Source organism: Mobula birostris, chromosome 8 (assembly GCF_030028105.1).
Source record: "Mobula birostris isolate sMobBir1 chromosome 8, sMobBir1.hap1, whole genome shotgun sequence".
Taxonomy (NCBI): Eukaryota; Metazoa; Chordata; class Chondrichthyes; order Myliobatiformes; family Myliobatidae; genus Mobula; species Mobula birostris.
In genome coordinates, this window is record NC_092377.1 from 32,539,827 (window position 1) to 32,549,958 (window position 10,132).

Sequence of the window (10,132 nt, forward strand, 5' to 3'; positions counted from 1 at the left end):
GAGTACTGTGCTCAGTTCTGGTCGCCTCACTATAGGAAGGATGTGGAAACTATAGAAAGGGTGCAGAGGAGATTTAAAAGGATGTTGCCTGGATTGGGGAGCATGCCTTATGAGAATAGGTTGAGTGAACTCGGCCTTTTCTCCTTGGAGCGGCAGAGCATGAGAAGTGACCTGATAGAGGTGTATATGAAGATGAGAGGCATTGATTGTGTGGATGGTCAGAGGCTTTTTCCCAGGGCTGAAATGGCTAACATGGGAGGGTACAGTTCTAAGGTGCTTGGAAGTAGGTACAGAGGAAATGTCAGGAGTAAGTTTTTTACGCAGAGTGGTGAGTGCGTGGAATGGGCTGCCGGCAATGGTGGTGGAGGTGGATACGATAGGGTCTTTTAAGAGACTCATGGATAAGTATATGGAGCTTAGAAAAATAGAGGGCTATGGGTAACCCTAGGTAATTTCTAAGGTAAGGACATGTTCGGCACAGCTTTGTGGGCCGAAGGGCCTGTATTGTGCTCTAGGTTTTCTATGTTTCAATGTTTCTATGTTTCTAAATAACTTCCCAACAATTTATAGACTCAGAACAACATTATGCATGTGTGATTCTGAGGTCGAGTCCTCATCACAAAACCTAACTTGGCAACCTTATAAATATCCATGACACCATTCCCTGTTGTTGTGGCTGCAAGCTGACACTGGTCCTAAAAGATTAAGCAGCATATTGTTCCAGAACATTGGTGGTCTGGATAATACAGTTCTGAAAGAACAAGCTAACTGCTGGAGGAATTCCCAAGCAGGAGAAAATTTGCAGGTGCTGGAAATCCAAGCAACACACACAAAATGCTGGAGGAACTCAGCAGGCCAGGCAGCCTGCAAGGAAAAGAGTCAACAGTCGATGTTTCTGGCTGAGACCCTTCATCAGGCTCATGCAGCATCTGTTGGGAGAAAAGACTTGCCAATATCTTGAGTTGAAAGTGCATCTTGACAACACCAGATTAATACAGTTCTGAATATGAAACTCACTAATCCTTGTCTTCTATAACAGTCCAGAAGCCTGTGTCGTGCTTTCACTGACACTGGTAACAAGTTTATTCTCATTGATTTCAGGTATAATTCCAAGAGGTGGCACAATTCACCTTTGCTTCTTTTATTGACATTTTGTCACCTGAAGTGCAAGGTAGTTCTGTTACTTGCAAATGAATTGCTGTGTTAGAAGGATTGAAACCCGCCTGTGATTTCCTTTGATATCACTGGACAACAAAGATTTTGCTCCCTGAATACTTTTTGGGTGTATCTTATGGATTTTGGGCTGCTGATCACGAAAATCACCATGAAATTTCCCTATCACACATCATTTTTTGAAATCACCTATATTTGTTATTTCAATTCATAATTCGAGTCTAAACAATTAATGCCAGGATTAAGGAAGACATTTTTGTTGGTCCACAAATCAAACAGGACATCGATGGCAGACAATTCAAAGGACTTCTAGTCAGACCAGAGAAAATCGCATGGAAGGCATTGAAAGATGTTGTTGGAAATGTAAAATCATGAAGTGCAACATGTCACTAAAGATTCATTTTCTACATTCCCATTTAGAATTCTTCCTTGCAAGTCCTGACGCTGTCAGTGATGAGCATGGTGAAAGGTTTCACCAGGACGTTGCGGTCATGGAGAAAGGGTATCAGGGCCACTGGAATCCATCAATGCTGGCTGATTATTGTTCGACACTTAAGTGAGAAGTCTCAGACACTGAGCACATATGAAAATCATCAACAAAACATTTTTAGCTTGGTTTAACTATTGCAAAGCATAAACACCATTATGCAATTAAATGTATTATTTTCAGTAAAAGTTAATTTCTAGTTTCTCCAAATTCCTACGTGATACAAGTAGTCAGAAATTATATTTGTGTTCAGCTTCAAGTGGCCTATCATAAACAAAAATAAATTCTGAAGTAGCAACAATTTCAAAACAAAGTTGTTGTCTGGTGTATTCATTGCTGTTTTTTCACTTCCTAAAATGCCCAGACATGAACCCAAACTGAATATTATTAAATTGTTGGCCTCATTCTATGTAGTAAGAAAACATAAAAAGTATGCTTGACTATCTCTGTTTCTCAGTCCTGTGGTGGACTTTTGATGACTCTGTCCATACATAACTGATATAGTATTTGCCTGGCCAATGTTAATTTAGACAGGTTATAGGTGTACAGTGGATGTTTAAAGATGACATTGTTGATACATGTTTGAATCATAGGTGTGTGGTCTCGCTTCCTCATCCTCTAACACTGGCAGCTGTAAGCCCTTTGCCGGGGGCTGTGGAGTTCAGGCCTGTGAGGCTTGGTGGGTTTACTGGCAGGCACTGTAGGGTTATGCAGACCCACCTTTATAATCAGGAATGTCATCCAGAGGATCACAGGACAAATATCCTCACTTACTACAAGACTCATTTACAGTCAGTGAAAAGCCATATAACTGCTAGTAGTTAATTACTCCTACCAAATTATGGGGTGAAAAATACCGCTGTCGAACAGTAATGTGGTCGATATCTGAAATGGAAACTATGAGAAATCCTTTCATCAGAAGTGATGTACCTTATAAACGGGTGGGGTTGTTTTAAAAAGAAGAGCTACCCAGAGAAGAGTGATACCATTTCATACAAACAAGTAGCTGAAGAAAGGAGCAATGTAATAGCCAATGGAAGCACGTCTCAATTAAGATGTATTTTAAGACTAAAGATTTTTAAAAAATAAAATCACTGTTGTTCCGGTTCTGTTGCTTGCAGTTGACACACTGTGTGGGTAGGAGTGGAATGTGGCATCTGATTTTCTTGAACAATCAATGTTGTCTTTTTTTTTGCCAATTGTATGGCCAGTCATGCGTCCACAATGAAAATTGTTAGAGCACAAGAAGAACGTCTGATAGACAACTGAAGTCATGTTGAAATCAAGGTCCAGATTGGAAAGTGGCAGTTCATGAAAGAACCAAAAGAAACTATTTCTGTTTTTTTATTTGCCTATTCTTTACTGTTTAGAAAGCTGACAAGAAAACCTCAGCTCTTTCATGTCAAATGTTGCAATGCTTGCCCTCTCTAGTCTTCTAAGGAGCAGAGTGCAAGGTCTAAGGTATGCTGTCTTAAAACAGCTGCAGAATATCTTTCATAAAGGCAGGATTGTAAATATTGCTCCTCCTCGTGTACCAAGGTTAGACATATTCTCTGAAAATTGTTCATCTTTCATCACATTCCTTTTGAGAATGTATCATTATCAGTTTAAGCTCTTTATGGTTTTCAAGTGCTATTTTATTTGACTGCACTGCCTGCAGCAAACTCAGGCAATGATTCCTCTAGTGGCTCCTGTGAATTCCTCTGCCGTACATAAAAAATGCATTATGTGTGAGTTGGCTTGAGAGTTTCAAAAGATCTGAAGTCTTCAGAGACTAAAGATGTGGAAGCACTGTGTACGTATTGTGTTCTTACCTATTTTCGCTAGAAATTACGAGCTGCTGACATTTTAAAGATCAACTCAGTAGGATCCACAGGGATGATGTTAATACTGGAGTGTTCAGTCTCTGAATGTTCTCCAGTCTCTCCTGCCACAACAATCTCTGTCATGTAAGTGCATCTCACGTGCTTTGTGGATAAAGAGAACCGCTTTGCAGTGCCATCAAGATTCATGATGGACTTCACATGCAAGCACTGATAGTTGCTCTCAGTTGTGTTCTCATAAATCTCTCGCCACTTTGCACGCTGCCTTTTGGAATTTAATTTGACTTCTAATTGGATGAGAAAGAATTTGTTTGGCAGCAGGCATTCCAGCCAGCGGTTTGATGTACAGTTTTGAAAAAGGAAACTAGAATCAGCAGTTTTCAGGCTTTTAAAAACACAGGTCATGTCCAAGGTTTAAAGTGAGTTAAGTAACAGCCTATTCTTCTGGCTGATCATGTCTGCGAATTTTTTTGTGTGTTCTTTTCTTGTGTTTGATAGAAGTAATAGGTTCATTTAATTAGACACATTTAACTGAACACAAAGCGCCACTGTTGATCCTACTGCATTCAGTCCTCAAGAAGAGAAAAAATTAATTGGGAAAATTACTTTTTCTAATGTCCATTAAGGTGAAGGATGACTTTATTCATGTGCGCCAGTATTGTGCTGCAATGGGGACACTGAAGTGTTGTTTCTTTATGACCCTGCTTTGCCTTTTTACCATCTGGAAAATAGCTTGGATGCCAGGACAATGCGGATAGTTTATCCTTTTTCAGAGGGATATTTGGCCATATAACTGAATCTAAGCAGCTGGTCAAACAATGCTTTGAAAAAGATTAAATGTTCATTAGAGGTGAGAAAGCACTAGATACTAGATCAGTACTTTTTAAGGTAAAATTGGTCATCTGGGAACAAAATGTTAGCTGATTTTTGATCTCCAGTACATTTTCTCTGAAACAAAGTTAATATTCTTATGAATGAATTGACTTTATTTCTTACATTCTTCACATACATGAGGAGTAAAAATCTTTATGTTATGTCTCCATCTAAATGTACAATGTGCAATCAAAGTAATTTGTTAAAAATAGAACAGTCAATGTAACATAGAAATGCACTCAAATCAGCGTGAGTTAATCAGTCTGATGGCCTGGTGGAAGAAGCTGTTCCAAGCCTGTTGGTCCTGGCTTTTATGCTGCATTACCACTTCCCAGATGGTAGCAGCTGGAACAGTTTGTGGTTGGGCTGACTCAGGACCCCAATGATCTTTCAGGCCCTTTTCTCACACCTGTCTTTGTAAATGTCCTGAATCATGGGAAGTTCACAACTGCAGATGCACTGGGCTGTCCACACCACTCTCTGCAGAGTCCTGCATTTAAGGGAGGTACAGTTCCCATACCAAGCCGTGATATAGCCAGTCAGGATGGTCTCAATTGTGCCCCAGTAGAGTTCTTAGAATCTGGGGGTCCATACCAAATTCCTGAACCGTCTGAGGTGAAAGAGGCACTGTTGTGCCTTTTTCACCACACAGCTGGTGTGTACAGACCACGTGAGGTCCTTGGTGATATGGATGCTGAGGAACTTAAAGCTGTTTACCCTCTCAACCCCAGATCCATTGACGTCAATAGAGGTTAGCCTGTCTCCATTCCTCCTGTAATCCACAACCAGCTCCAGTGTTTTTGCGACATTGAGGGAGAGGAAACTTTGGAAACCTTGCTTGCTTGTGAAATAGTCTTAATATTTTTTTCTGATCAGATCCTCACTGTGCAGATCTGAATTATTACTCATGGAATTAAAAGTTATCTGGTAACCTGGATTGTACATTTTGCAGAAATCTGCTTTCAGTAGGTGTTAGAATGACAGTGATCCTGTGGTTTCAGTGTGCTAATAACTTTGTGCCTTCACTCAATTGAGGATTTCTGAAGACTCCTGTTGGCTTGGGGTGGATCAGGGAACCACAGTTCAATCCACAGTCTTTACCAAGTTGTCTAGGGTAACGAACCTGGCTACAATTATTCTCAATCTCATTCGTTGATTGGAAAAATGGTAAGTGTATAACTCTCCACTATTCACTTTCATGACCAATGCTCAAAAATATAAATATGTGCATGAATTGGCTGTACTGTATGCCCAACAATGCTCTTTGGTCAAATTATTTGTTCATGTACTTCACATCTGAAATGCGATACCCCAGCGAGGTTTCTGTGGATGAGGAAGCTGGAATAATGTGTGCCACTCTCAGTTTTGAACTTCATGGCACAAAAACAAACTATTCTCTTCACAAAATTTTAATTATTTAGAAAAAAGATATTGAAGAAATCAGACAGCGCAGTTGCACAGCTAGCTGGGCTGCTGCCTCACAGTTCCAGTGAACTGGTTTCAATCCTGCTTTCCAGTGCTGTCTTTGTGGAGTTTGCACGTTCTTGTTGTGATCATGGGCGTCACTCTTGGAGCTCCAATCTATAAAGCCTGTTTCGGTGCTGTGTGCCTCTATCTCTGTGTCTAGAATCAACCTCTCTTTAGGCCAACTGAAAAAATCTTTTAGGGTGAGAGTTTCCTTCCCTGAAAGCCAAAAGATGCCCTATTTTGGTTTTCAGCCTAGTTTGTAGTGAGCATGCTTGAGAATATCAGACCATCAACAATTTATCTTGAAGTGACACAGAAATGCATATGGACTACAATCAGCATCTGAGCTGGCTAAGGGCATCTTCACTAATTGTTTTGGCATCAATGGTTAAACCCTTATTAACACTCATTTTCTCTATTTAGGTATTAAGAATAATCATGTTAGAATGATAATAATTTCCTATAGAATTGTGCAATATAATATGATCCATGTTGAATTTAGATAAAGTTCAGAAGAAACATGAAATTGTGAATAATTGAATTGAATTGACTATTTCTTACATCCTTCACATACATGAGGAGTAAGAATCTTTACGTTACAACTCCATCTAAATGTGCAATGTGCAATTTATAGTAATGTGTAATAAATAGTATGTACAACAGGACAGTAAATATAGCATAGAAATACAATTATATCAGTGTGAATTAATCAGTCTGATGGCCTGGTGGAAGAAGCTGTTCCGGAGCCTGTTGGTCCTGGCTTTTATGCTGTGGTACCGTTTCCTAGATGGTAGGAGCTGGAGCAGTTTATTGTTGGGATGACTCGGGTCCCTAATGATCCTTTGGATCCTTTTTACGCACCCTTGGCTGTAAAGGTCATGAATAGTGGGAAGTTCACATCTACAGATGCACTGGGCTGTCCACACCACTCTCTGCAGAGTCCTGCGATTGAGGGAAGTACAGTTCCCATACCAGGCAGTGATGCAGCCAGTCAGGATGCTCTCAATTGTGCCCCTGTAGAAAGTCCTTAGGATGTGGGGACTCATACAATTCTTCAACCATCTGAAGTGAAAGAGGTGCTGTTGTTCTTTTTTCACCACACAGCTGGTACATACAGACCATGTGAGGTCCTTGGTGATGTATATGCTGAGGAACTTAAAGCTGTCACCCTCTCAGCCCCAGATCCATTGATGTCAATGGGGGTTAGCCTGTCTCCATTCCTCCTGTAGTCCACAACCAGCTCCTTTGTTTCTGCAATATTGAGGGAGAGGTTGTTTTCTTGACACCACTGTGTCAGGGTGATGACTTCTTCTCTTGTAGGCTGTTTTGTTATTTTTTGAGATAAGTCCAATCAATGTAGTATCGTCAGCAAATTTAATCAGTAGATTGAAGCTGTGGGCAGCGACACAGTCAGGGGTATACAGAGAGTAAAGGAGGGAGCTTAGGACACAGCTCTGAGGGGCACCTGTGTAGAGGGTCAGAGGGTCAGAGGTGAGAGACTCCACTCTTACCACCTGCTGGCAATCTGGCAGGAAGTCCAGGATCCAGCTGCACAAGGCCTCTGCTTAAAATTTCAACTTTCCCCATTTCCCCCATGCAATCTTACCCTCATCAATTCTCTGCATGTTTTCAGTTCAAAAACATAAAAACCCTTAACTTTTCTTCCCAAATTAGTTTTCAAGCAACCAAACAGATTGATAGATGCTGAAAATGTCAGTCTAAACCTATAAAAAAGACCAAGGGAAATTTATTAACAAGTATGTCTAAAATTCTTCCTGGGTTATTATCAAAATGAATGTACCAATTTAACAGGAGAACTGTGAGTTTTGCTTTCAAATGAATAAGTGATTAAATTAAAGGCCCTTGAGATGGTGAGGCTTGGTACATTCTGTGCTCTCCATGCCCATCATGATCCAACCAGGAGTTTAATGATTACAAAGCATCTGAGATAATTATCCTCCCACAAACAGGCACTGAGTCTAAATGCATATTAACTTGAGACTCCCCCCGCCCCAGAAAATGAGCCTTTCAAATCTATTCACCAGTTTAATGGGTTACTGTTGCTGCTAGGCACTGGAGACACATTGATCTGCCAAGATAAATAAATCATATTTAGGTCATGTTGTTTTATTTAACCTATGTGTACATGAATCTTTGCTGGTGTGAGGGTTTTGAAGGAAAGTTTAGATTTAACCAGTGAGTTTTACTTTCACGGCATTTAGCATGACACTATTATAGTGTAGGCAATCCAGGTTCAGTTCCCACTGTTGACTCTGGGGAGTTTGTATGTTCTTCCTGTAACCATATGGGTTTCCTCCAGGTGCTCCGGTTTCCTCACACATTCCGAAGATGTACAGGTTAGTACGCTAATTGGTCGCATTGGTGTAATTGGGCAGCACGGGCTCATGGGCCAAAAATAAATTTCTTTTATTTATTCATCTTCCAGCTTTTACCTTTCCTCTCCCAGACATGGCGGTCTATAAGTTTAGTCAACCATGTGTGTTTGTGAGCAGATCACTGTTCTCATTGGATAAGGAGATGTCATTCATGAGCTGCCTGCAGTGGGCACAAGAATGCCAGCCTCAATTGGCTTGCAGTCGTCCAGAAGCACGGGATGCCCCAGTTCAGCTGCAAGTTGTTCTGTGCGGACGGAGGAATGCTGCATGCGAGCAGATTGCTCTCCTACAGAAGCAGAGAGTTGGCACATGGGAACTTGGTTCTCTTCTGCAGTTTCTCTCGAGCAACTAGGGACAGGCAATTAAATGCTGGCTCAGCCTGCAAAGCAAACACTCTTTGAATGAATAAAAACAGCAGCGGCAGGCCTATCCCTCCATTCATCATGAGCACAGCTCGGTTCAAACTGAGCAAAGATTGACTCCAGTTTGGAGAGTAAAGGTAGCAGAAACCAGGCACTTGTCTTTCAGGATTCAGGTCCATCAGCCAGCTCTGCTTCAGATCTGGAATTGACTTCCAATGCCTTGAAGGTAGCTAATAATAGGCAAAAAGGCAAAATCTGTAATTGTACACATAGAATTTATATTGCTCTCCTTCAGCTTTCTGTGTTTTCTTTCTTGTTGCTGATTGGCGGGTTGGCATTGCGGTGGGTGATACGTTATCTTTTGCAAGAGAACAGGGTTGGGGATTTGGGGTCTGATGTTCTTGTTGGTTTTTCTGTGTGAGCAATCTGTTATTTTTTGTGTGGGAGAGAGGGGATTAGGAATTGGATGCTATTGTCGCTCATTTTTTTTGCAAGGGAGGGGTTGGAGTTTGATGTTATCATTTTTTTTGCAAGGGAGGGGTTGGGGTTTGATGTTATTTCCAATGGTTTTTTTTGTGAAGGAGGGGGTTGGGCTTTTTGGGTTTGATGTTCCGGTCGTTGCTTTCCATTGGGCAATCTGTTAGATTTTGTGTGAGGGAGGAGTTTGGGGTTTGCGAGCTTTGTTTCTTTTTCTTTTTCATGCAGGAAGGGGGTTGATGTGTTTTCTTTTCACAACTCTATGTTTTTTGTATTTCACAGCTATCTGGAGGAGACAAGTATCAGAGGTGTACAGTACATACATTCTTTGACAATAATGTGAACCTTTGAACCTCTTTGAACCGTTGAAACATGAATATTTTTAAATGTGTGACCATTGTGCACAGACTGCCACTGGAAGAGAAATTTATAGTCTCAGAATGTTATCACATAACCACGTCATGAACAAGCTTCATACTGGACAATATACAGCAGTAGTCATGAGCAAGAAAGACAATTGGAATTGGGATTTGTTTATTTTTGTAACATGTATCAAGGTACAGTAAAAATCTTGTCTTGCAGACTGTTCATAAAGATCAATTCATTACAACAATTTATTGGGGTACTTACTACAAGGTAGTAAGTATGGAGAAAATAGAGTGCTGGGAGAAAATAAAGTACAAGATCATAATGAGGTAGCTTGTGAGGTCAAGAGTTCCCTGGTACGATAAGAGACATATCGTACCAAGGAACCATTCAATTGTCTAATAACTGAGGGGTAGAAATGATCTGTAAGCCTGGTGAATGCTTTCAGGCTTTTGTATCTTCTACCCAATGGGAGGGGAGAGAAGAGAAAATGCCCACATGAAGTCTTTGATTACACTGGTTGCTTTACTGAGCCAACAAAAAGTATAGACAGGTGCACAGAGAAGAGACTGGTTTCTGTGATGAGCTGAACTTTGTTCACAACTCTCTGCAGTTTCTTGTGGTGAGCAGTTGCCATGCCAAGCCATTATGCAGTTAGAATGCTTTGTATGGTGCATCGATAAAAATTGGAAAGAGTCAACGGGGACA